The sequence below is a fragment of the Leptodactylus fuscus genome, chromosome 3 (genome assembly GCF_031893055.1).
Source record: "Leptodactylus fuscus isolate aLepFus1 chromosome 3, aLepFus1.hap2, whole genome shotgun sequence".
Taxonomy (NCBI): domain Eukaryota; kingdom Metazoa; phylum Chordata; class Amphibia; order Anura; family Leptodactylidae; genus Leptodactylus; species Leptodactylus fuscus.
In genome coordinates this window covers 46,065,026-46,091,091 of record NC_134267.1, presented here as the reverse complement: position 1 = coordinate 46,091,091, position 26,066 = coordinate 46,065,026, and the positions used below count along the sequence as shown (strand labels likewise).

General features: G+C 44.0%; 15 non-coding genes across 15 annotated transcripts; 1 reads left to right on the top strand and 14 right to left on the bottom strand.

Moving 5' to 3' along the window:
- The first annotated feature begins 1,976 nt into the window (after positions 1-1,976).
- Positions 1,977-2,059, top strand: TRNAL-UAA (transfer RNA leucine (anticodon UAA)). Its single transcript has one exon. It is a non-coding gene; the product is annotated as a tRNA-Leu (tRNA).
- Positions 2,060-2,340: 281 nt separating this feature from the next.
- Positions 2,341-2,423, bottom strand: TRNAL-UAA (transfer RNA leucine (anticodon UAA)). The gene has a single exon. It is a non-coding gene; the product is annotated as a tRNA-Leu (tRNA).
- A 4,187-nt stretch (positions 2,424-6,610) lies between these two features.
- Positions 6,611-6,693, bottom strand: TRNAL-UAA (transfer RNA leucine (anticodon UAA)). The gene has a single exon. It is a non-coding gene; the product is annotated as a tRNA-Leu (tRNA).
- A 141-nt stretch (positions 6,694-6,834) lies between these two features.
- TRNAL-UAA (transfer RNA leucine (anticodon UAA)) lies at positions 6,835-6,917 on the bottom strand. The gene has a single exon. It is a non-coding gene; the product is annotated as a tRNA-Leu (tRNA).
- A 1,085-nt stretch (positions 6,918-8,002) lies between these two features.
- On the bottom strand, positions 8,003-8,085 carry TRNAL-UAA (transfer RNA leucine (anticodon UAA)). The gene has a single exon. It is a non-coding gene; the product is annotated as a tRNA-Leu (tRNA).
- A 141-nt stretch (positions 8,086-8,226) lies between these two features.
- Positions 8,227-8,309, bottom strand: TRNAL-UAA (transfer RNA leucine (anticodon UAA)). The gene has a single exon. It is a non-coding gene; the product is annotated as a tRNA-Leu (tRNA).
- Positions 8,310-8,450: 141 nt separating this feature from the next.
- Positions 8,451-8,533, bottom strand: TRNAL-UAA (transfer RNA leucine (anticodon UAA)). The gene has a single exon. It is a non-coding gene; the product is annotated as a tRNA-Leu (tRNA).
- A 1,085-nt stretch (positions 8,534-9,618) lies between these two features.
- Positions 9,619-9,701, bottom strand: TRNAL-UAA (transfer RNA leucine (anticodon UAA)). The gene has a single exon. It is a non-coding gene; the product is annotated as a tRNA-Leu (tRNA).
- A 141-nt stretch (positions 9,702-9,842) lies between these two features.
- Positions 9,843-9,925, bottom strand: TRNAL-UAA (transfer RNA leucine (anticodon UAA)). Its single transcript has one exon. It is a non-coding gene; the product is annotated as a tRNA-Leu (tRNA).
- Positions 9,926-10,066: 141 nt separating this feature from the next.
- Positions 10,067-10,149, bottom strand: TRNAL-UAA (transfer RNA leucine (anticodon UAA)). Its single transcript has one exon. It is a non-coding gene; the product is annotated as a tRNA-Leu (tRNA).
- Positions 10,150-11,231: 1,082 nt separating this feature from the next.
- TRNAL-UAA (transfer RNA leucine (anticodon UAA)) lies at positions 11,232-11,314 on the bottom strand. Its single transcript has one exon. It is a non-coding gene; the product is annotated as a tRNA-Leu (tRNA).
- A 141-nt stretch (positions 11,315-11,455) lies between these two features.
- TRNAL-UAA (transfer RNA leucine (anticodon UAA)) lies at positions 11,456-11,538 on the bottom strand. The gene has a single exon. It is a non-coding gene; the product is annotated as a tRNA-Leu (tRNA).
- Positions 11,539-11,679: 141 nt separating this feature from the next.
- TRNAL-UAA (transfer RNA leucine (anticodon UAA)) lies at positions 11,680-11,762 on the bottom strand. The gene has a single exon. It is a non-coding gene; the product is annotated as a tRNA-Leu (tRNA).
- A 6,296-nt stretch (positions 11,763-18,058) lies between these two features.
- Positions 18,059-18,141, bottom strand: TRNAL-UAA (transfer RNA leucine (anticodon UAA)). The gene has a single exon. It is a non-coding gene; the product is annotated as a tRNA-Leu (tRNA).
- Positions 18,142-18,282: 141 nt separating this feature from the next.
- TRNAL-UAA (transfer RNA leucine (anticodon UAA)) lies at positions 18,283-18,365 on the bottom strand. The gene has a single exon. It is a non-coding gene; the product is annotated as a tRNA-Leu (tRNA).
- Positions 18,366-26,066: the final 7,701 nt, after the last annotated feature.

Sequence of the window (26,066 nt, the reverse complement as noted above, 5' to 3'; positions counted from 1 at the left end):
TGGCCCCACACAGTATAAAAAGATCCCCTTCAGGTGAACCCCACGCAATTAGATGAATATTCATGAGGTTCGGCCTTCCACTTTGGTACTAATATACTCTGGGGTGTCCTCAGACCCCATAGTATAATAAGTAGAGGTCCAGGGGAATTAGATTAAAAATAACAAACATTTCTACGCACCTTGCCTCACCTCCATCTGGCTTTCTTCAGCATCTTCTCTGGTCCTCTTCTGCCTGCGACTGAGCAGTGACATGCACCAGACTAAACTGCTGAGGCCTGTGGGGTGGCCCATATGATCTTAGTCACAGGTTGGAAGAGTCCCAGAGAGGAAGTTGAGCCCAGGAGAGGTGACATGGGCTGGCAAAGGGGCCTAGTGACATGCCTGGCCCCTTATCAGTAACAATATGTATAGTGGTCGGGGAACCAGGCTTTCCCTGACCACTATCATGGTGGTCGGGGGCCTTGGCGATCTCCTAGCTGTGGGCCCCATATCCCTCTGGGCCCGGTTGTGGTTGCACCCCCTGCGACTGTGATCATTATGCCGCTGCCTAAGGTCCTGTGTAGGGAGTTTTTACTGTTTTTTTTTTTTTTTAATTCACTTAATCAACATATAGGAAAAAGTGCAGGATTACGCAGCTAAAAGTAACATGCTGCAGTTTTCAAAAACGTATTCATTGTTCTGGTACTGTACAACGCAGCGTTCCTTTCCTCAGCCTTTGGCTGCAGTCACATGGCTTTTGAAGTCAAAACCAAAGTCGGACATGCGGGACTTTGTGTCTGTACAAAAAAAATCAGTTTCACGGCAGATAGGCTTTAGGGCTAGTTCACACGTGAACTGCCCGCGCGGGTTTTGACACAGAGAGAGACGCGGCGAGCCACGTCTCTCTCTTGTCAAAACCCGCCCGCCGCGACCATCGCTGTCGCGGCTTAACCCTCTGCTGTCGGCTCAAATGAATGAGCCGACATAGGAGGGAGCTGCGGGGGGCGGAAGCCGCGTGACTGAGACAGCGCGGCTTCCGCCTGAAGAAAGGACATGTCCTTTCTTTTCTCCGCTAGCAGCAGCTCGCCGCTAGCGGAGAACAGAAGCCCGGCTGTCTCCATAGACCACCATTATAAGGGGAGGTTTTGGACGCGAAATCCGCTGTCAAAAACCTCCCCTATTACTCACGTGTGAACTAGCCCTTATACGGACACACTGTATTATTAGGTCACTATTGTTATGGGGGCATGGTGGGATCAATGTATTATTACGGCACTATTGTTATGGGGGCGGTGTGTGATCACTGTGTAATTATTACACTATTGTTATGGGGGCATGGTGGGATCACTGTATTATTAGGTCACTATTGTTATGGGTTCACTTTTGTTATTCGGATACTTAGGTATACATTTGCTATAGCTGTCTGATCGGATGGCTCTGGCTGACGTCATAGAGGAGCTGTGTTATGAGGTCACAATCAGTGTAGTTATGAGCTCATTGTGAGGTGCCATGTTATGGGGTGACAGGACGTGCTGGTGCAGGATATAGTGTATCACAGGATATAGTGTACACAGTGTCCTGTGTAATCACATATCGTGTCTCCTCCTCCGGGATACCGGCGTTGTGCTGAGGCAGTACTAGTGTATCCCAATCTGCTGCACACAGCCCAGTGTGAGGTTCATGGTGTCGCACGCTGGCACTTATACTGAGGTACAAACACCTTGTCAGGAATCCCGGCGACATTGTTTGATGGAGGAGACGAGCAAACGTCTGGTAACGCCGCCTCTTACTAGATGAGAGGCGGCCCGCAGTGCCCTCCCGCCCCGCCTTGTGTGTGTGCAGCGCTCGGCATGTGCGATGTGTTTACTGTAATGGCGCATATCCTGTCTATGAGCAATAACCGTGTCTGTAGCATTATATAAGTAATAATATACAACGCCGAAATATCTGCACAGCTTCTACGTGTAAGAGTCAGTGAGCGCCGCCTCCTAGCGTTCACCAGGATGGCCGAGTGGTTAAGGCGTTGGACTTAAGATCCAATGGACATATGTCCGCGTGGGTTCGAACCCCACTCCTGGTAGATAGTTTTTTTTTATTTTTATATTTTAAGTTTTATTATACCGAGTGATTTATTATACTTTTATTTGTAGTTAATAACGACAACCATAGCACTTAGCAATAGAGCTGCCTTAATAACACTCTTTAAGACAGGCCTTATAACATGTTATTATGGATCAAAAATCAAGCACTGTGTACCAGTTAAGATGTCCTACTAGACTGAGAGTGACAAGACTTCTTATTTATAACCCTGTTATAATATTTATATGTTCGTTTTTGTTTATATTTCATTTATAAAACTCTTACCAGGAGTGGGGTTCGAACCCACGCGGACATATGTCCATTGGATCTTAAGTCCAACGCCTTAACCACTCGGCCATCCTGGTGAAGATACCTGCCTTTTCTTTAGGTCATGTGACACACTTGAAATCACTGCCCATGTGTTAACCCCTTAAAGATAAGAACTATTTTAGATTTTTTTTTTCATCCTTGTTTTCATTACTTTTTAATCTCAGCATAGCCATAAAACAGCTTGTTTTCTGCAAGGTGAGTTTTATTTATAACGAAATCATTAAATTTTTTTCTGAATAATGTATTGTGTGGTGCAATCTGGAAAAAATGTGTCGTTTTTACAGCGTTCACTGCATGGGTTATGTGTTTTCGAATTGTTTGTGTTAAAGGGATACTTTGGTGATTCTCTTCTTTGGGACTCATTATGTTTTCTGTCAATAGTGAGGCCTGGTTCACATCTGTGTTCGGTATTCCATTCGGGAAGCTACATGGAGACCCCCCGAACGGAATACTGAATGCATTAAAAAGTGGTGAGCAATGAAAGCACACGGACCCCATAGACTATAATGGAGTCTGTGTGTTTTCCACGCGCTGTCCACTAAAGTCATGCGGAGAGAAAAGTACTTCAAGAACTACTTTCTCTCTGCAGGACTCGTGTGGACACCACACTGAGCCCATTATAGTCTATGGGATCCGTGTGCTTTCATTGTTCACCGCTTTTTAATGCGTTCGGTATTCGATTTGGGGGGGGGTCACCAAGCGGACTCTCTAAACGGAATACCAAATGCAGATGTGAACCAGACCTAATAGTGTGACAGTGTCTTGCCTTATTCTGTTTTAACCTTCTTCAATAAGTCACATGATCATAGTGTGACTTTTTTTTTCTAGCAAGGATTTCTGTGCAAACAGGAAGTCTCTCTGCTTTCTGCAAATACTAATGAGAAATACCATGTGACCTCGGATTCATCCTCTCGCTACGTTCTTCTACCTCTTCTCTTAAAATGACTCCCTGTTACTTCTATGCTTCTAAGATAATCTGCTCCATATTGTCCTCTTCTCTCAGCCTATACTCCCCCCCTCCCCCCCCCCCTTTACAGTCAGGTCGCCATGCCCTCATTACCTTTCCCAGTGTTACCAGCAGTTGGTTCAGCTTGCAGGACCTTTAGTGACATCGTCCTGATAGGTCCATTTTAATATTGATTGTGCAGTTTTTTTTCATAAAGAAGAAATAACATGGTGACCGGTTCTAGTTGTAGATACAAGTTGTAGACATTTGTGACTGCATCAGCGATAGCAGATTTTAAATCTACTTGCATAACTAAAAGTCTTTAAATGAAAAAAGGAATCTATAGTGTATTGTGCCTGTGCCGTCATCTTACTAAGAGGTATGGCATAATAGGTGTCTGCGTACTTGCCAACTCTCCCGAAAACTTTAGGAGACTTCTAGATTCCTGAAAGAGCTGGCAAGTCTCTCAGGACTGGAGGAATGCCCCCAAATCTGCTTCTTGAGCATTTTCTGTCCCTGATATGTTAGAATATGGGGTATGTCTAACATATTTTGTGCCAATGTCACACGAAAGGAGGCATGGTCCCCCAGAAGGAGGTATAGTCACCCCTACTAGAAGCATGGCTTCGGCAAAAGTTTCTGCGACCTGCTTTGCACGTTGCTCTCGCTGAACTCCTTTGCCAATTGCTGGCAAGTATGGGAGATCTATTATAACACACCTTGGAGTCTTCACTAAGCCCCTTTGTCTTCTGTGACAACCAAAAGACAAACTTCGCCCCTTTGTCCCGTTGAACACTGCGTCTGATAAGTTTTCTTTAATGGGGTTGTCCAGGCTAAAATTGTATATATTGATTAGGCCGGAGGAGGTGAAAAAAATTACATAAACCATACTCCCCTGTCCCCGAAGTCTCCCCATGCGGTCCGGTCCTGTAGCTTTGTTGTCTTCCGGAGGAAGTACCTGCCACATGTGAATGCTGAGGCCAATCAGCGGCCTCAAGAAGGGAATCGGGGTTGCCACTACCTGACTGACCTTTGGCCTTAGCAATCATGTGACCACTAAGACCAGTCAGTGGCCTCAGCACATGGGATCCAGGACTTGACAGCCGACGAGGAATTCAACAGCAGGAAGGTGGTCGAGCTGCAGGACTGGACCACCCTGGGAAGATGTCGGAGCATCGGAGAAGGTAAGTATGTGTTTTTTTATTTCTTTATCCTCCCCCAGTCTAATTTAGAAATGATTGTTCAGCCTGAAAATCCTCTAACTCCAGAAGCTGCTGGAAGGTGTTTGCCAAGTGTGAACTGGTCTCAGATCCTTCACATGTCACATATTAAAATAGCGTATGTCCACCATACATTTATGACAGATATCGCTAAGAGGTTAAATCGCTGACCTGCAAAAGACAACACTGAAATCAGTATTAAACATATCCACATCATTAACCCCTTCCCACAGTGGCAAATTTTGGATTTGTCATTATTTCCTTCCTGGATACAAAGGTCATAACTTTAATTATATGTAGCCATTTGCGGGCTTGAGGACAAAATGTACTTCCTGAAACCACTTAAATGTAATAGCTCTGCGGATTAATACAGTCATTAAAATGCCAAATTTACTTATTTTTTTGCAATGATTTACGAGTAACAGTTTTAAAAAAAATTAAAATATGTTTTTCAAAATAGAATTTGCATCACCCTGTAACTTTTTTATATTTCAGTATACATAGCATTGTGAGGGCTCGATTTTTGCAGAGAATGTTAATATTTTTTTGGTGTTATTATGTCTTCTTGATCACTGTATGGGGTAAATGTTTTTATATTTAGAGTTGATTTTTGGTAAATTGATTTTTAATTTAGAAAAAGGAGAAATGAGTGTGATATAACAGTTATTCGTTTGGGTTTTTTTTTTAAAAAAAAACATTTTAATACCTTGGCAAGGTATAATATAAGCTCCACAATGACACACCAGGGGACCTTTCGTAGTCTCCCAGTGGTGATAACAACCAACCACCCATGATGTTCTGGAGAATGGGTTAGATGCTCCAACATGACAGTTGCCTTGCACTGTAACAGATTCTAAGTTCTGCCCTGTCACATATAATGTATTCAAAATCCACCATGAATGTATCGGGCTCTTTACATATTTCCAGTCTGACATTATGACACACTAATACTAATAATAATTTTATTTATATAACATCAGCAATAGAGCAGCACAGTATCGGACGAAAGAAGGGGACTGATACTGCGTAGAGATTGGGTGATTTCCTTATGGAGGTTGTCAATTTTGTCTTTGAAATACGTGGCCATGTCTTTTGCACTGAGGTCTGTGACAGGTACCTATAACTTCAAATCAAATCGAATAGGCTTTATTGGCACGTCCGAATGGATATTTGGCATTGTCAAAGCTAGTAAAGTGGGGGGGAGTTGGAGTAGAGGGAGAGAGTATGAGGGGGTGGGGTGGTTGATTTGAGGTATAACAGTCCATGGAGTCTCATCTTCCTCTTAGTTGGTGACCGCTATATGGGGAGGTGGGGTGGGTTGGGGCAGGTGGTTTGGGGTATAACAACTTCAGTGTAAGGAGGGAGTAAAAGGTGTCAAAGAGTCGATTAGCATGATTGGAGAGAAAAGACATGAGAGAGGTGACGTAGGCTTGTTTGACGTGCCGAAAGATGAACTTGTAGGATTTCAGGACTAACTTAAATTGGAAAAAATCTGCAGATGTGTTCAGTGGCGCAACTAGGAGTGTCGGGGCCCCAAGGCGAACATTTGACATGGTGCCAATCACCCCCGACTTCATCCTGCCTCTGACGCACTCCCCACTAATATAGGCCATCATCAATGATGGAAGAGATGTCAATTGAGCCGAGCTTGCGTTGCGACACATACGGATGTAAGCCTGGCTCGTATAACTTCTGAAACGTCAACAAGTATGCCTGAAGCCTTCCAGAGCCCAGGAGAGGAAAGTAACACTGTGTATTTTGTTCCCTTAACACTCCTAGCGCTCCAAACATAATACTCCAACCAAGTATAATTATAGCAGTGTTTGAGGGGTACGCGGACCCAAAGCTTTATTTGCCAATCCCGACTCCTGCTCACAGTCACCTCTGCAGAAGGCGATGCGCCGGCGGCCAAAATTAGAAGCCAGGATTGGAAAATAGGGCCTACCTATTACCTATTGAAGTACGATTTTGCTTCAAAGATGTTGCTGAATACATGCTGAAACAACAAAGTTGATTGTATTACATTCTCATCAGTGCCATTTGAAACAAAAAGTATTACCAGGAGTGGGGTTTGAACCCACGCGGATATATATCCATTGGATCTTAAGCCCAACATCTTTACCACTCGGCCATCCTGGTGCGGTGTTTTGCTGGATAGGTGTGCCAACAAGCGGTTTACAGAAAGTGCGATTTTGTTCCAAAGATTTTGCTGAATACATTCTAATACAACAAAGTTGATTGTGAGACATTCTCATCAGTGCCATTTGAAACAAAGAGCGTTACCAGGAGTGGGGTTTGAACCCACGTGGATATACATCCATTGGATCTTAAGTCCAACGCCTTAACCACTCGGCCATCCTGGTGGGATGTCAAAAAAAAAAAATGTTGCTCACAATTGACATTTAATGCAAACGCAGCTCTAATTTTTTTTCTAAGTTTAGACTAGTGAAATTCGTTTTTTGATAGTCATTGTACAAAAGAAGTAGATCAGGCACCACATCAATTATAGCATTCACTTAAATTTCATGCAATAGTCTTGCATATTTTGCATATACAGATTCAGAATTATTGCTAGTCAGACAGTGTACACTTAGGCAGGTAGACTGAGAATGCATTAGATGCTGAATGATAAATCTAGTGAATCTTTATACTGTCCAGTCTAAGTTGATACCACCTTTTAATTGGCCTAATTTGAGTCAACATTTTGCAACAGAACATTGGCCCATTTAAATTGCATCTCCTTTTCTGAAAAACCACGTGTCTACAAACTTGAAAACATTTTGCACTCCAACTAGATGCGACAATTTTCGTCAGTTATCGAACACAATGGAACCTCTCCAAAAGACTCTGGGGCATATTTGCTAATACTGCCTAATAGTAAAACATTGCAAACTTACATGAGATCGTTTAAAACTGTGCCGGATTTATCAAACTGTCTAAAGCTGAATGATGAATTTGGAAAATCTTTAGAGTGTCTAGTCTAAGTTTACACCACCTATTTTTGCTCCAAATTGTGCAGCAATGTTATGGTATATTGGGATGTATCTTAGGCCAAGCCCCTTTTCTATCAAGCCAAGCCCTCTTTTTCCTAAGCCATGCCCAACCTTTTCCAATTTTAATATATCCTGGTGGGTTCAAATCCCACTCTTGCTAATTTTACTTCTTTCAATAGGCAATGATAAAAGTGTTTCAGAATCCATGTAAGTGCATTAATACGGAATCTTCTACATCTCTGTGGCAGCACAATCACACTTCTTTGGGAAATCTTCCGCTAGGATTTCTTTTCTTTTGGTGAAGCTGCTTGGAATAATTGGGCGTTCTGACACTACATCTTGTCATGGAACATTGGTGATGAGGACACAGAAAGACTGTGTTACCTAAGAAGAAGATCTTACTCAGATCTTGCTCCATTTAGAGAGTATTTCAAGAAGTCTGAAGTTAAAACTCATACCAGGAGTGGGGTTCAAACCCACGCGGATACATATCCATTGGATCTTAAGCCCAACGACTTAACCACTCGGCCATCCTGGTGCGGCGTTTTGCTAAATGGGTGTGCCGACAAGCGGGTTACAGAAAGTGCGATTTTGTTCCAAAGATTTTGCTGAATACGTGCTAATATAACAAAGCCGATTTTGAGACACTCTCATCATTGCCATTTGAAACAAAAAGTATTACCAGGAGTTGGGTTTGAGCCCACGCGGATATATATCCATTGGATCTTAAGTCCAACGCCTTAACCACTCGGCCATCCTGGGGCAACGTTTCACTGGATGGGTGTGCCAACAAGCGGTTTACAGAAAGTGCGATTTTGTTCCAAAGATTTTGCTGAATACATGCTAATACAACAAAGTTGATTGTGAGACGTTCTCATCAGTGCCATTTGAAACAGAAAGCGTTACCAGGAGTGGGGTTTGAACCCACGCAGATATATATCCATTGGATCTTAAGTCCAACGTCGTAACCACTCAGCCATCCTGATGGGATGTCAAAAAATAATTGTTGCTCACAATTGACATTTAATGCAAACGCAGCTCTAATGTTTTTTTCTAAGTTTAGACTAGTGAAATTCGTTTTTTGATAGTCATTGTACAAAAGAAGTAGATCAGGCACCACATCAATTATAGCATTCACTTAAATTTCATGCAATAGTCTTGCATATTTTGCATATACAGTTTCAGAATTATTGCTAGTCAGACAGTGTACACTTAGGCAGGTAGACTGAGAATGCATTAGATGCTGAATGATAAATCTAGTGAATCTTTATCCTGTCCAGTCTAAGTTGATACCACCTTTTAATTGGCCTAATTTGGGTCAACATTTTGCAACAGAACATTGGCCCATTTAAATTACATCTCCTTTTCAGAAAAACCACGTGTCTACAAACTTGAAAACATTTTGCACTCCAACTAGATGTGACAATTTCCGTCAGTTATCGAACACAATGGAACCTCTCCAAAAGACTCTGGGGCATATTTGCTAATACTGCCTAATAGTAAAACATTGCAAACTTAGATGAGATCGTTTAAAACTGTGCCGGATTTATCAAACTGTCTAAAGCTGAATGATGAATTTGGAAAATCTTTAGAGTGTCTAGTCTAAGTTTACACCACCTATTTTTGCTCCAAAATTGTGCAGCAATGTTATGGTATATTGGGATGTATCTTAGGCCAAGCCTCTTTTCTATCAAGCCAAGCCCTCTTTTTCCTAAGCCATGCCCAACCTTTTCCAATTTTAATATATCCTGGTGGGTTCAAATCCCACTCTTGCTAATTTTACTTCTTTCAATAGGCAATGATAAAAGTGTTTCAGAATCTATGTAAGTGCATTAATATGGAATCTTCTGCATCTCTATGGCGGCACAATCACACTTCTTTGGGAAAACTTTCGCTAGGATTTCTTTTCTTTTGGTGAAGCTGCTTGGAATAATTGGGCGTTCTGACACTACATCTTGTCATGGAACATTGGTGATGAGGACACAGAAAGACTGTGTTACCTTAGAAGAAGATCTTACTCAGATCTTGCTCCATTTAGAGAGTATTTCAAGAAGTCTGAAGTTAAAACTCATACCAGGAGTGGGGTTCGAACCCACGCGGATACATATCCATTGGATCTTAAGCCCAACGCCTTAACCACTCGGCCATCCTGGTGCGGTGTTTTGCTGAATGGGTGTGCCGACAAGCGGGTTACAGAAAGTGCGATTTTGTTCCAAAGATTTTGCTGAATACATGCTAATACAACAAAGCCGATTTTGAGACACTCTCATCATTGCAATTTGAAACAAAAAGTATTACCAGGAGTGGGGTTTGAACCCACGCGGATATATATCCATTGGATCTTAAGTCCAACGCCTTAACCACTCGGCCATCCTGGTGCAACTTTTTGCTGGATGGGTGTGCCAACAAGCGGTTTACAGAAAGTGCGATTTTGTTCCAAAGATTTCGCTGAATACATGCTAATACAACAAAGTTGATTGTGAGACATTCTCATCAGTGCCATTTGAAACAAAAAGCGTTACCAGGAGTGGGGTTTGAACCCACGCGGATATATATCCATTAGATCTTAAGTCCAACTCCTTAACCACTCGGCCATCCTGGTGGCATGTAAAAAAAAATTGTTGCTCACAATTGACATTTAATGGAAACGCAGCTCTAATGTTTTTTTCTAAGTTTAGACTAGTGAAATTCGTTTTTTGATAGTCATTGTACAAAAGAAGTAGATCAGGCACCACATCAATTATAGCATTCACTTAAATTTCATGCAATAGTCTTGCATATTTTGCATATACAGTTTCAGAATTATTGCTAGTCAGACAGTGTACACTTAGGCAGGTAGACTGAGAATGCATTAGATGCTGAATGATAAATCTAGTGAATCTTTATACTGTCCAGTCTAAGTTGATACCACCTTTTAATTGGCCTAATTTGGGTCAACATTTTGCAACAGAACATTGGTCCATTTAAATTGCATCTCCTTTTCTGAAAAACCACGTGTCTACAAACTTGAAAACATTTTGCACTCCAACTAGATGCGACAACTTCGTCAGTTATCGAACACAATGGAACCTCTCCAAAAGACTCTGGGGCATATTTGCTAATACTGCCTAATAGTAAAACATTGCAAACTTAGATGAGATCGTTTAAAACTGTGCCGGATTTATCAAACTGTCTAAAGCTGAATGATGAATTTGGAAAATCTTTAGAGTGTCTAGTCTAAGTTTACACCACCTATTTTTGCTCCAAATTGTGCAGCAATGTTATGGTATATTGGGATGTATCTTAGGCCAAGCCCCTTTTCTATCAAGCCAAGCCCTCTTTTTCCTAAGCCATGCCCAACCTTTTCCAATTTTAATATATCCTGGTGGGTTCAAATCCCACTCTTGCTAATTTTACTTCTTTCAATAGGCAATGATAAAAGTGTTTCAGAATCCACGTAAGTGCATTAATACGGAATCTTCTACATCTCTATGGCGGCACAATCGCACTTCTTTGGGAAAACTTCCGCTAGGATTTCTTTTCTTTTGGTGAAGCTGCTTGGAATAATTGGGCGTTCTGACACTACATCTTGTCATGGAACATTGGTGATGAGGACACAGAAAGACTGTGTTACCTTAGAAGAAGATCTTACTCAGATCTTGCTCCATTTAGAGAGTATTTCAAGAAGTCTGAAGTTAAAACTCATACCAGGAGTGGGGTTCGAACCCACGCGGATACATATCCATTGGATCTTAAGCACAACACCTTAACCACTTGGCCATCCTGGTGTGGCGTTTTGCTGAATGGGTGTGCCGACAAGCGGGTTACAGAAAGTGCGATTTTGTTCCAAAGATTTTGCTGAATACATGCTAATACAACAAAGCCGATTTTGAGACACTCTCATCATTGCCATTTGAAACAAAAAGTATTACCAGGAGTGGGGTTCGAACCCACGCGGATACATATCCATTGGATCTTAAGTCCAACGCCTTAACCACTCGGCCATCCTGGGGCAACGTTTCGCTGGATGGGTGTGCCAACAAGCAGTTTACAGAAAGTGCGATTTTGTTCCAAAGATTTTGCTGAATACATGCTAATACAACAAAGTTGATTGTGAGACATTCTCATCAGTGCCATTTGAAACAAAAAGCGTTACCAGGAGTGGGGTTTGAACCCACGCGGATATATATCCATTGGATCTTAAGTCCAACGCCTTAACCACTCGGCCATCCTGGTGGCATGTCAAAGAAAATTGTTGCTCACAATTGACATTTAATGGAAACGCAGCTCTAATGTTTTTTTCTAAGTTTAGACTAGTGAAATTCGTTTTTTGATAGTCATTGTACAAAAGAAGTAGATCAGGCACCACATCAATTATAGCATTCACTTAAATTTCATGCAATAGTCTTGCATATTTTGCATATACAGTTTCAGAATTATTGCTAGTCAGACAGTGTACACTTAGGCAGGTAGACTGAGAATGAATTAGATGCTGAATGATAAATCTAGTGAATCTTTATACTGTCCAGTCTAAGTTGATACCACCTTTTAATTGGCCTAATTTGGGTCAACATTTTGCAACAGAACATTGGCCCATTTAAATTACATCTCCTTTTCTGAAAAACCACGTGTCTACAAACTTGAAAACATTTTGAACTCCAACTAGATGCGACAATTTCCGTCAGTTATCGAACACAATGGAACCTCTCCAAAAGACTCTGGGGCATATTTGCTAATACTGCCTAATAGTAAAACATTGCAAACTTAGATGAGATCGTTTAAAACTGTCCCGGATTTATCAAACTGTCTAAAGCTGAATGATGAATTTGGAAAATCTTTAGAGTGTCTAGTCTAAGTTTACACCACCTATTTTTGCTCCAAAATTGTGCAGCAATGTTATGGTATATTGGGATGTATCTTAGGCCAAGCCACTTTTCTATCAAGCCAAGCCCTCTTTTTCCTAAGCCATGCCCAACCTTTTCCAATTTTAACCCCTTAGTGACCAGCCTATTTTAGACCTTAATGACCAAGCCAAATTTTGGAAATTTGCCCTGTGTGACTTTATCAGTGAATAATTCTGTAACAGTATAGCGCATCCAAGCGATTCTGATATTGTTTTTTTCGTGACATGTTGTACTTTACTGTGAAGGTAAAATTAGACTGATATAACTTGTGTAAATTTATTAAAAAACTCGCAAATGCTGAAAATTTTGAAATTTTTACAATGTTTTCCATTTTCAGCTGCGATATCTCACATATGCACAATAATACAGGGCAAAAAAGTTACTAGTTATATATTTCCAAATGTTCCTTTTGTGTTTCAAGCATATTTGAAATAATTTTAGCATATTTGAGTAATTTAGACAATTTAGAAGTTTATCAAATTTAAAAGCAAATTTTGGAAATTTTGAGTTTGTGATTTTTTCCTGTACCAAGCTATGTTTGCAGACAAGAATAGGTGACGTAATGACAGAACCTCCCATTAAATGACCCAATTTGTAAAACTAGACCCCTTCAGGTATTCTTTGAGGGTTACATTGAGCATTTTGATCAAACAAATATTGTTTTGCAAGAATTATCACAAATGATGAAAAAAATTACATTTTCATTTTTTTCAAATATGTGTCATTTTAAAACCATTTTTTTTGCACACAACACATCAAAAAGAAGAAACACACCCCAAAATATATCACCCCACTTCTCCCGTGTTAAAAAATGTACACTTTGTGGCCTTAGTCCTATATACGCACGTACAGTAGGGCCTAAGAGGTAGGGAAGGCCAAATGGATTTCAAAGCACAAATTTGGCTTGCAGATATTTTAGGCCCATTGCACATTTGAACAAGATTTGAGTTACCAAAGCAATTGAAAACCCCCATAAATGTCCCCATTTTATAAACTAGACCCCTTAAGGTATTCATTGAGGGGTATAGTGAGTACTTTGACCCCATATGTTTTTAGAAAATTTGCATCAAACAAAAAAATGTCATTTTGTTACACAAAAGTGTCATTTTATAGGCAGTTTTTTTGCACATAACACATGAAAATGAAGAAAAAACACTCCAAAATAGATGACTCCATTTCTCCTGTGTTCAAAAATGTACACTTTGTGGCCTTAATTCTATGTACGGACACCCGGTAGGGCCCAAAAAGAAGGGAGCACCAACTGGATTTCAAGACACAATTTTTGCTTCCAAATGTTTCAGGCCCATTGCGCATTCAAGCAAGATTTGAGTTACCTAAACAATTGAAACCCCCCATAATTGACACCATTTTATAAACTAGACCCCTTGAGGTATTCATTGAGGGGTATAGTGAGTATTTTGACCCCATAGGTTTTAAAAGAATTTGTGTCAAACAAAAAATTGTCATATTCTTTACACAAAAGAGTCATTTTAAAGGCAGGTTTTTTTTGCACACAAGGCATGAAAATAAAGAAAAACACCCCAAAATAGATGGCCCCATTTCTTCCGTCTTCAGAAATTTACACTTTGTGGCCTTAATCCTACGTACGGATGCACGGTAGGGCCCAAAAAGATGGGAGCACCAACTGGATTTCAAGACACAAATTTTGCTTGCAGATATTTTAGGCCCATTGCACATTCAAACAAGATTTATGTTACCAAAACAATTGAAAACCCCCATAAATGACCCCATTTTATAAACTAGACCCCTTAAGGTATTAATTGAGGAGTATAGTGAGTATTTTGACCCTATAGCCTTTTCACAGATTTTACTAACCTTGGGATGTGTAGGTTAAAAATTACTAAAATGTCCCTTTATCCCCAAAGTTTTCATTTTCACAAGGGGTTAAATGAGAAAAAGCCCCCCACATTTTGTTACACAATTTCTCCTGAACACGGCAATACCCCACATGTGGCCATAATCTGCTGTATGGGTACATGGTGGGGCTCAGAATGGAAAGAGCGCTATTTGGGTTTTGGAGGGCAGATTTTCCTGGAATAGTTTTCAGGTGCCATGTGGCATTTGCTGAACCCCTAAAGTACCAATACAATGGAAACCCCTCAAATGTGACCCCATTTTAAAAACTACACCCATCAAAGAATGTATCAAGGTGTATTATCACTCTGAGCCTAAAAATGCTTCCCAAAAATTAATGTACAAAATGAAAATTGAAATTTTGAAAGAAATCTGCCATTTCGGTGCCCAATACGTTGCACCCACTTTGTGTTGTCAGAGACCTACACTCCTAAAACTATTAAGGGGCCATCCCGAGGGTCAAAAAATTATATATGTGGGTGTAAACTGCTGCTTGGGCACACAGCAGGGCTCAGAAGAGAAGGAGCAGTGCGCTTTTTAGCTTTTGGGGTACAGATTTAGAGGGACCCTCTGGGCGCCATGATGTTTTTGCAGAGCCCTGGAGGTTCCAGTAAACTGGAATTCCCTAAGAAGTGACCCCATTTTGTAGGGGCAATTTTAGGGTCTCGGCAAATATGACATGGTGTCCAAACACCAACAATCTAAATCTGCACTCCAAAAGCACATAGCGCTCCTTCACATCTGCGCCCTGCTGTGTACCCAAATGGCGGTGTATGCCCACATGTATGACACTGGTGTACCCCGGATAATGGACTTAATGCCATATGTGGGTAGAATCGGCTGTTTGGGCACAGCCGGGCACAGAAGGGAAGGAGCGCTAATTTGTTTTTTGGCGCACAGTTTGGTTTTTGGACATCACTTTTGCAAAGACCCTGAATTGCCAATAAAGTGGAATCTGCAGACATGTCACCCCATTTTGGACACTAGCCCACTGATGGGATTTATCAAGTGGCGTAGCGAGCGCTTTTAATCCTTGAGGGTTGCATTTATTTAGTTTCCAGAAATGAAATCGCAACTGACAATGAGAAGTTAAAAATGAAATTTTTCCAGAGATTCGCCATTTTAATGCCCGATATGTTGTGCCCAACTTATGTCAGCAGAGATACACACTCCAAAAATTGTTAAGTGGGTATCCCGGGCACAACAGCTTTCAGAGCGTTCATCTCTGATACAAGGCGGGCACAACATATTATGCACTGAAATGACGGATTCCTGGAAAAATTGGTATTTTCACTTCTCACAATCAGCTTCGTATTCATTTATGGATAATAAGTTATAGCAACACTTAGGGGTTAAAAATGCTCTCTGTACCCCTGGATAAATCCTTCAGGGGTGTAGTTTCCAAAATAAGGTCACATATCAGGGGATTCCACTTTACTGGCGTGTCAGCTCTGCAAAAGTGTCATGGCATCCAAAAACCAAACCGTCTGCGCTCCAAAAACCCAATAACCCTTCTTCCCTTCTGTGTCCAGCTGTGCCCTAATATCAGTTTATACCCACATATGACATTACGTACATTATCCCGGGTACACCAGTGTCATACATGTGTCATACCTGTGGCATAAACTTCAGTTTGGGCGCACAGCAGGGCGCAGAAGGGAAGGAGCGCGATGCGGCTTTTGGAGTACAGATTCAGATGTTTGGTATCTGGACGCGATGTCATGTTTGTAGAGCCTGTAAGGTACCAGAAAAGTGGATTCCCCAAAGGAGTGACCTCATTTTGAAAACTGCACCCCTCAAAGAATTTATCAGGGGGTGTAGTGAGTATTAGTATCCGGACGTGACTGCACAGCGGATGGCGAAGAGGGAATATATAAGCTGTGCGGAGAACATTGCAGACACCAAATTCCCTACTATGTCCCAGTAGCTCCTATGATTGGTCGAGTCACTCTGGGGGGTCACTTTGGGGGTCATTTCTGGTGTCCATTCCCTCATAAGGTGTAAATATGGGGTGTCCCCTGATATACGCTCGCACAGCTTATATATTCCCTACCTGCCGCAGCCAGTTGTATTCTAATGATTTGGCGATTTTTGCGGGTTTTTGTCTTCACATTGCTGGATGCTATATTTTCTTAATTTTTTGGTGATGCGGCCATATAAGGGCTTGTTGTTTGCGGTATGAGGTGTATTTTGTAATGACACCATTTTTGGGTGCTTACAATCTATTGAGTACATTTTATTAACTCTTTTTTTGCTGGATTTAAAAAAATAAAATCAATTCTGGCATTGAGTTTTCCCTTTTAAATTTTGCGCCATGCAGCGTACAGTATAAGTAACATGTGACCTTTATTCTGCGGGTCGGTACGGTTACGGCGATACCTCATTTATAGTATTTTTTTTATGCGATACTAATTCTGCAGAACAAAAACACATTTGGGGACATAAATCAGTGATTTTTGCATCGCCACCTTCTGAGAGGCGTAACATTTTTATTTTTCTGTGGACAGTGTTGGTTCGGGGCTTATTTTTTGCGGGACAACCTGCACTTTTTATTGGTACTATTGTGGGGTGTATATGACTTTTTGATCACTTTTTATAGCATATTTTCTAAGGTGAGATGGTGAAAAATCACTACTTCCGGTGGGTTTTTTCCGTTTTTTTTCCCCCGAGGTTTACCATATACATTAAATATTATTTCAGTTTTATTGTACAGATTGTAACGGACGCGGTGATACCAAATATGTATTGTTTTTATTAATTTTTAGGTTTTTTTTTACATAACTCATTTTTTTATAGAAAAAAGGAGACTTTGGGGCTTTATAATTTTATTCATTTTTTGCAAAAGCTTTATTTATTTATTTTTCACTTTTTTTCACTTTTTCTTTCACTTTTTTATGTGCCCCTCTTAGGACACTTGATTCAGCAATGATTTCATTGCTGAATCAGTATTACAGGCTGGAGACACAGGCTGCACGTGTCTCCAGTCTGTATCAGGAAGCCAAGCGATGTAGACGCATCGCTTGGCTTCCTGACAACAGGGGCAGGATCAACCAGGTAACAGGGGGCTCAGGCAGTCTGGGGTCACTGGCCAGACCCCAGACTGCATGTTTTGTATATCAGCACCCTCCGATCTCGCCGCGGGGGGTGCCGATCTGACCGGCACCATCACGGAACCGCTTCAGTTCCGTGATCATGTTTGATCACGGAACTGAAGGGGTTAAAAAAAAAACATCGAAGACCCCTCCGATGGGGGGTTATGGAGCAGGGTCTTAGCTGTAAGATACAGCTAAGATCCGCTCCATTCACGTCGGCACTGACAGGGAATCCTTCCTTGACTGCCCGACGTAGTTTTCCTATAGGGCAGTCAGGAAGGACCTGTCAGTGCCGACGTAGATTGCCTATGGGCCGGTCGTTAAGGGGTTAATATATCCTGGTGGGTTCAAATCCCACTCTTGCTAATTTTACTTCTTTCAATAGGCAATGATAAAAGTGTTTCAGAATCCACGTAAGTGCATTAATACGGAATCTTCTACATCTCTGTGGCGGCACAATCACACTTCTTTGGGAAATCTTCCGCTAGGATTTCTTTTCTTTTGGTGAAGCTGCTTGGAATAATTGGGCGTTCTGACACTACATCTTGTCATGGAACATTGGTGATGAGGACACAGAAAGACTGTGTTACCTAAGAAGAAGATCTTACTCAGATCTTGCTCCATTTAGAGAGTATTTCAAGAAGTCTGAAGTTAAAACTCATACCAGGAGTGGGGTTCGAACCCACGCGGATACATATCCATTGGATCTTAAGCCCAACGACTTAACCACTCGGCCATCCTGGTGCGGCGTTTTGCTAAATGGGTGTGCCGACAAGCGGGTTACAGAAAGTGCGATTTTATTCCAAAGATTTTGCTGAATACGTGCTAATACAACAAAGCCGATTTTGAGACACTCTCATCATTGCCATTTGAAACAAAAAGTATTACCAGGAGTTGGGTTTGAGCCCACGCGGATATATATCCATTGGATCTTAAGTCCAACGCCTTAACCACTCGGCCATCCTGGGGCAACTTTTCACTGGATGGGTGTGCCAACAAGCGGTTTACAGAAAGTGCGATTTTGTTCCAAAGTTTTTGCTGAATACATGCTAATACAACAAAGTTGATTGTGAGACGTTCTCATCAGTGCCATTTGAAACAAAAAGCGTTACCAGGAGTGGGGTTTGAACCCACGCGGATATATATCCATTGGATCTTAAGTAGAGATGAGCGAACACTAAAATGTTCGAGGTTCGAAATTCGATTCGAACAGCCGCTCAATGTTCGTGTGTTCGAACGGGTTTCGAACCCCATTATAGTCTATGGGGAACAGATACTCGTTAAGGGGGAAACCCAAATCCGTGTCTGGAGGGTCACCAAGTCCACTATGACACCCCAGGAAATGATGCCAACACCTCTGGAATGACACTGGGACAGCAGGGGAAGCATGTCTGGGGGCATCTAACACACCAAAGACCCTCTATTACCCCAACATCACAGCCTAACAACTACACACTTTACACACTCAATACCACCTCTCTGACAGTAGGAAAACACCTTGAAACATGTGTATTTGGCACTTGCAGTGAGGAGAGCTTGTCACCAGCAGTGAATTTGGCCCTTGTAGTAAGTTGAGGTTGGCACCAACATTTGTTTTGAAAATCAGGGTGGATTGAGCCTCTAACCAGCAGAGTTTGGGCAAATTCATGGTGGAGGGAGCCTCTAAAAACCCCAGTTTGGACCAATTCATGGTGGAGGGAGCCTCTAACCAGCCCAGTTTGGGCAAATTCATGGTGGAGGGAGCCTCTAAAAAACCCAGTTTGGACCAATTCATGGTGGAGGGAGCCTCTAACCAGCCCAGTTTGGGCAAATTCATGGTGGAGGGAGCCTCTAACCAGCCCAGTTTGGACCAATTAATGGTGGAGGGAGCCTCTAACCACCCCAGTTTGGACCAATTCATGGTGGAGGGAGCCTCTAAACAGCCCAGTTTGGGCAAATTCATGGTGGAGGGAGCCTCTAAAAAACCCAGTTTGGACCAATTCATGGTGGAGGGAGCCTCTAACCAGCCCAGTTTGGACCAATTAATGGTGGAGGGAGCCTCTAAACAGCCAAGTTTGGACCAATTCATGGTGGAGGGAGCCTCTAAAAACCCCAGTTTGGACCAATTCATGGTGGAGGGAGCCTCTAACCAGCCCAGTTTGGGCAAATTCATGGTGGAGGGAGCCTCTAAACAGCCCAGTTTGGGCAAATTCATGGTGGAGGGAGCCTCTAACCAGCCCAGTTTGGACCAATTAATGGTGGAGGGAGCCTCTAACCAGCCCAGTTTGGACCAATTAATGGTGGAGGGAGCCTCTAACCAGCCCAGTTTGGACCAATTAATGGTGGAGGGAGCCTCTAACCACCCCAGTTTGGACCAATTCATGGTGGAGGGAGCCTCTAACCAGCCCAGTTTGGACCAATTCATGGTGGAGGGAGCCTCTAAAAAACCCAGTTTGGACCAATTCATGGTGGAGGGAGCCTCTAAACAGCCCAGTTTGGGCAAATTCATGGTGGAGGGAGCCTCTAAAAAACCCAGTTTGGACCAATTCATAGTGGAGGGAGCCTCTAACCAGCCCAGTTTGGACCAATTAATGGTGGAGGGAGCCTCTAAACAGCCAAGTTTGGACCAATTCATGGTGGAGGGAGCCTCTAAAAACCCCAGTTTGGACCAATTCATGGTGGAGGGAGCCTCTAACCAGCCCAGTTTGGACCAATTAATGGTGGAGGGAGCCTCTAACCAGCCCAGTTTGGACCAATTAATGGTGGAGGGAGCCTCTAACCACCCCAGTTTGGACCAATTCATGGTGGAGGGAGCCTCTAAACAGCCAAGTTTGGACCAATTCATGGTGAAGGGAGCCTCTAAAAACCCGTTTGGACCAATTCATGGTGGAGGGAGCCTCTAACCAGCCCAGTTTGGGCAAATTCATGGTGGAGGGAGCCTCTAAACAGCCCAGTTTGGGCAAATTCATGGTGGAGGGAGCCTCTAAAAACCCCAGTTTGGACCAATTCATGGTGGAGGGAGCCTCTAACCAGCCCAGTTTGGGCAAATTCATGGTGGAGGGAGCCTCTAAACAGCCCAGTTTGGGCAAATTCATGGTGGAGGGAGCCTCTAACCAGCCCAGTTTGGACCAATTAATGGTGGAGGGAGCCTCTAACCAGCCCAGTTTGGACCAATTAATGGTGGAGGGAGCCTCTAACCAGCCCAGTTTGGACCAATTAATGGTGGAGGGAGCCTCTAACCACCCCAGTTTGGACCAATTCATGGTGGAGGGAGCCTCTAACCAGCCCAGTTTGGACCAATTCATGGTGGAGGGAGCCTCTAAAAAACCCAGTTTGGACCAATTCATGGTGGAGGGAGCCTCTAAACAGCCCAGTTTGGGCAAATTCATGGTGGAGGGAGCCTCTAAACAGCCCAGTTTGGGCAAATTCATGGTGGAGGGAGCCTCTAACCAGCCCAGTTTGGACCAATTAATGGTGGAGGGAGCCTCTAACCAGCCCAGTTTGGACCAATTCATGGTGGAGGGAGCCTCTAAACAGCCCAGTTTGGGCAAATTCATGGTGGAAGGAGCCTCTAACCAGCAGAGTTGTGGGAAAGCAGGGTGGAGGGAGCCTCTAACCAGCAGAGTTGGTGGAAATCAGGGTGGAGGGAGCCTCTAACCAGCAGAGTTGGGGGAAATCATGTTGGAGGGAGCCTAGTATTAGCAGAATTGTGCAACGCTTATGGTGGATGAGTATGAGGATGCGGAGGAATTGGAGAGGTTGAGTACAGACATGGAGTTTCATGTTGGGGTGCTTTACACAGGTGGGCACAAAAATGAAGGCTCTATCCAGTGGTGGTTCATTTTTATCAAAGTGAGCCGGTCGGCACTCTCAGCTGACAGACGGGTGCGCTTGTCAGTGATGATGCCACCGGCTGCACTGAACACCCTCTCAGATAGGACGCTGGCGGCAGGACAGGACAGCACCTCCAAGGCATATAGGGCAAGTTCAAGCCACAGGTCCAACTTCGACACCCAATACGTGTAGGGCGCAGAGGGGTCGGAGAGGACAGGGCTGTGGTCGGAAAGGTATTCCCGCAACATGCGCCTATACTTCTCACGCCTGGTGACACTAGGACCCTCCGTGGCGGCACTTTGGCGAGGGGGTGCCATCAAGGTGTCCCAGACCTTAGACAGTGTGCCCCTCGTTTGTGTGGACCGGTGAGAACTTGGTTGCCTACTGGAGGAACTGCCCTCCCTGCCGCCAACGTCACATGCTGGAAACATCTCCATCATATTCTGCACCAATTGCCTGTGGCAAGCATTGATGCGATTGGCCCTCCCCTCTACCGGAATAAAAGACGAGATGTTGTTTTTATACCGGGGGTCAAGGATAGCAAAGATCCAGTACTGGTTGTCCTCCATGATTTTGACAATACGCTTGTCGGTTGTAAAGCACCCCAACATGAACTCAGCCATGTCTGCCACAGTGTTAGTTGGCATGACTCCTCTGGCCCCACTGGAAAGTTCAATCTCCATTTCCTCCTCATCCTCCATGTCTACCCATCCGCGCTGCAACAATGGGACGATTCGAAGTTGCCCGGAAGCCTCCTGTATCACCATCACATCATCGGACAACTCTTCTTCCTCCTCCTCCTCCTCCTCCTCCTCCATTAAACGCAGTGAAGCGGACAGATGTGTGGACCTACTCTCCAGCTGTGACGGATCGGATGCTATCCCTAACTCCTCTGTGTGATCTGAGTTATCCCTGATGTCAATCAGGGATTCTCTCAGAACACACAAGAGCGGGATTGTAAGGCTCACCATCGCATCCTCAGAGCTCACCCTCCTTGTGGACTCCTCAAAGACCCGTAGGATGTCACAAAGGTCTCTCATCCATGGCCACTCATGGATGTGAAACTGAGGCAGCTGACTTTGTGGCACCCTAGGGTTTTGTAGCTGGTATTCCATCAAAGGTCTCTGCTGCTCAACCACTCTATTCAACATCTGAAACGTTGAGTTCCAGCGTGTGGGGACGTCGCACAAAAGCCGGTGTTGTGGCACATGCAGGCGTTGCTGGAGAGATTTTAAGCTAGCAGCGGCTACTGTCGACTTGCGAAAGTGGGCGCACATGCGCCGCACTTTCACCAGTAGCTCTGGAACATTGGGGTAGCTCTTTAGGAAACGTTGCACCACTAGGTTGAAGACGTGGGCCAGGCATGGAACATGTTGGAGTCCGGCAAGCTCCAGAGCTGCTACCAGGTTCCGGCCGTTATCACAAACGACCATGCCTGGGCCCAGGTGCAGCGGCTCAAACCATATTGCCGTCTCATCGAGGAGGGCATCCCTCACCTCGGAGGCAGTGTGCTGTCTGTCCCCCAAGCTGATCAGCTTCAGCACAGCCTGCTGACGTCTACCAACGCCAGTGCTGCAACGTTTCCAACTCATAGCTGGGGTCAATCTAACAGCGGAGGAGGAGGCGGTGGCGGAGGAGGAGGCGGTGGCGGAGGAGGAGGCGGTAGAGGAGGAGGAGGAGGGGGGTGTTCTTCTCGTGTCCCTGCCAGGAATGTTAGGCGGGGAGACGAGGTACACCGGGCCAGTTTGGGAAGCAGTCCCAGCCTCAACTACATTCACCCAGTGTGCCGTCAGTGAAATGTAGCGTCCCTGTCCGCATGCACTTGTCCACGTGTCGGTGGTCAAGTGGACCTTTGTGCAAAGCGCGGAACTAAGGGCCCGCCTGATGTTGAGTGACACGTGCTGGTGCAAGGCGGGGACGGCACACCGGGAGAAGTAGTGACGGCTAGGGACGGCATAGCGAGGTGCCGCAGTTGCCATCAGGTCCAGGAAGGCGGGAGTTTCAACAAGCCGGAACGCCAACATCTCCTGGGCCAGCAGTTTAGCGATGTTGGCGTTCAAGGCTTGCGCGTGTGGGTGGTTAGCAGTGTATTTCTGCCGCCGCTCCAATGTCTGAGAGATGGTGGGTTGTTGTAAAGAAACGCCTGATGGTGCCTTTGATGGTGCAGGAGAAGGAGATAAGACAGGACCAGGGGAGGATGAGGTAGAAGTCAACAAAGTGGCGGAGGCAGATGAAGTGGTGTCCTGGCTCGTCCTCTGGAGTGCATCGCCAGCACAGTCAGCAGTGGCAGTGGCAGAGGCAGAGGCAGTGGCAGAGGCAGTGGCAGTGGCGTGAACGGCAGGCGGCCTTTGTCCTGCCGTTGCTGCCTGCCACTGATTCCAGTGCTTGGATTCCAAATGACGGCGCATTGAAGTGGTGGACAGGTTGCTCTTCTCAGAGCCCCTAATCAATTTCGAGAGGCAAATTGTGCAGACAACACTATATCTGTCCTCGGCGTATTCCTTGAAAAAACTCCACACCTTCGAGAAACGTGCCCTCGAGGTGGGAGTTTTTCGGGGCTGGGTACGAACTGGAACATCTTGGGAGATTCCGGGTGTGGCCTGGCTTCGCCTAAGCTGCTGACCTCTGCCTCTGCCTCTAGCTACCCTTTTTGGTGCTGCACCTGCCTCAACATCCACACTACTTTCCCCGCTTGACATCCCCCCTGTCCAGGTCGGGTCAGTGTCCTCATCATCCACCACTTCCTCTTCCAACTCCTGTCTCATCTCCTCCTCCCGCACAATGCGCCGGTCAACTGGATGCCCTGACGGCAACTGCGTCACATCATCGTCGATGAGGGTGGGTTGCTGGTCATCCACCACCAAATCGAACGGAGATGGAGGAGACTCTAGTGTTTGAGCATCTGGACACAGATGCTCCTCTGTTAGGTTCGTGGAATCGTGACGTGGAGAGGCAGGTTGAGGGACAATGAAAGGAGCGGAGAACAGCTCTGGGGAGCAGGGACAGTTTGGGTTATTGTTCTGTAAAGCTTCGGAATTTTGGGAGGAAGGAAGACAAGACTGTTGGGTAATAGGAGGAGAGGAGGCAGAGTCTGACTGGCTGCTGGACAATGTGCTGTAAGCGTTCTCTGACAGCCATTGCAAGACCTGTTCCTGGTTCTCGGGCCTACTAAGGTTTGTACCCTGCAGTTTAGTTAATGTGGCAAGCAACCCTGGCACTGTGGAGTGGCGCAATGCTTGCTGCCCCACAGGAGTAGGCACGGGACGCCCTGTGGCTTCACTGCTACCTTGCTCCCCAGAACCATTCCCCCGACCTCGCCCACGGCCTCGTCCACGTCCCTTTCCGGGAGCCTTGCGCATTTTGAATTCCTAGTTAGAAATTGGCACTGTATACCAGTAGTAAAAATTGTGGGTGCACGTAACCCCAATATATTCTTTGAATTCCCAGTCAGACACTGGCACTATATGGCAGTAGCAAGAAATGAGGGTATTTGTATTCCCAATATACTCTTTGAATTCCCAGTCAGACAATGGCACTGTATACCAGTAGTAAAAATTGTGGGTGCACGTAACCCCAATATATTCTTTGAATTACCAGTCAGAAACTGGCACTATATGGCAGTAGCAAGAAATGAGGGTATTTATAACCCCAATATATTCTTTGAATTCCCAGTCAGACAATGGCACTGTATACCAGTAGTAAAAATTGTGGGTGCACGTAACCCCAATATATTCTTTGAATTCCCAGTCAGACACTGGCACTATATGGCAGTAGCAAGAAATGAGGGTATTTGTATTCCCAATATACTCTTTGAATTCCCAGTCAGACAATGGCACTGTATACCAGTAGTAAAAATTGTGGGTGCACGTAACCCCAATATATTCTTTGAATTACCAGTCAGAAACTGGCACTATATGGCAGTAGCAAGAAATGAGGGTATTTATAACCCCAATATATTCTTTGAATTCCCAGTCAGACAATGGCACTGTATACCAGTAGTAAAAATTGTGGGTGCACGTAACCCCAATATATTCTTTGAATTACCAGTCAGAAACTGGCACTATATGGCAGTAGCAAGAAATGAGGGTATTTATAACCCCAATATATTCTTTGAATTCCCAGTCAGACAATGGCACTGTATACCAGTAGTAAAAATTGTGGGTGCACGTAACCCCAATATATTCTTTGAATTCCCAGTCAGAAACTGGCACTATATGGCAGTAGCAAGAAATGAGGGTATTTGTATTCCCAATATACTCTTTGAATTCCCAGTCAGACAATGGCACTGTATACCAGTAGTAAAAATTGTGGGTGCACGTAACCCCAATATATTCTTTGAATTACCAGTCAGAAACTGGCACTATATGGCAGTAGCAAGAAATGAGGGTATTTGTATTCCCAATATACTCTTTGAATTCCCAGTCAGACAATGGCACTGTATACCAGTAGTAAAAATTGTGGGTGCACGTAACCCCAATATATTCTTTGAATTACCAGTCAGAAACTGGCACTATATGGCAGTAGCAAGAAATGAGGGTATTTGTATTCCCAATATATTCTTTGAATTCCCAGTCAGACAATGGCACTGTATACCAGTAGTAAAAATTGTGGGTGCACGTAACCCCAATATATTCTTTGAATTACCAGTCAGAAACTGGCACTATATGGCAGTAGCAAGAAATGAGGGTATTTGTATTCCCAATATATTCTTTGAATTCCCAGTCAGACAATGGCACTGTATACCAGTAGTAAAAATTGTGGGTGCACGTAACCCCAATATATTCTTTGAATTCCCAGTCAGACACTGGCACTATATGGCAGTAGCAAGAAATGAGGGTATTTGTATTCCCAATATA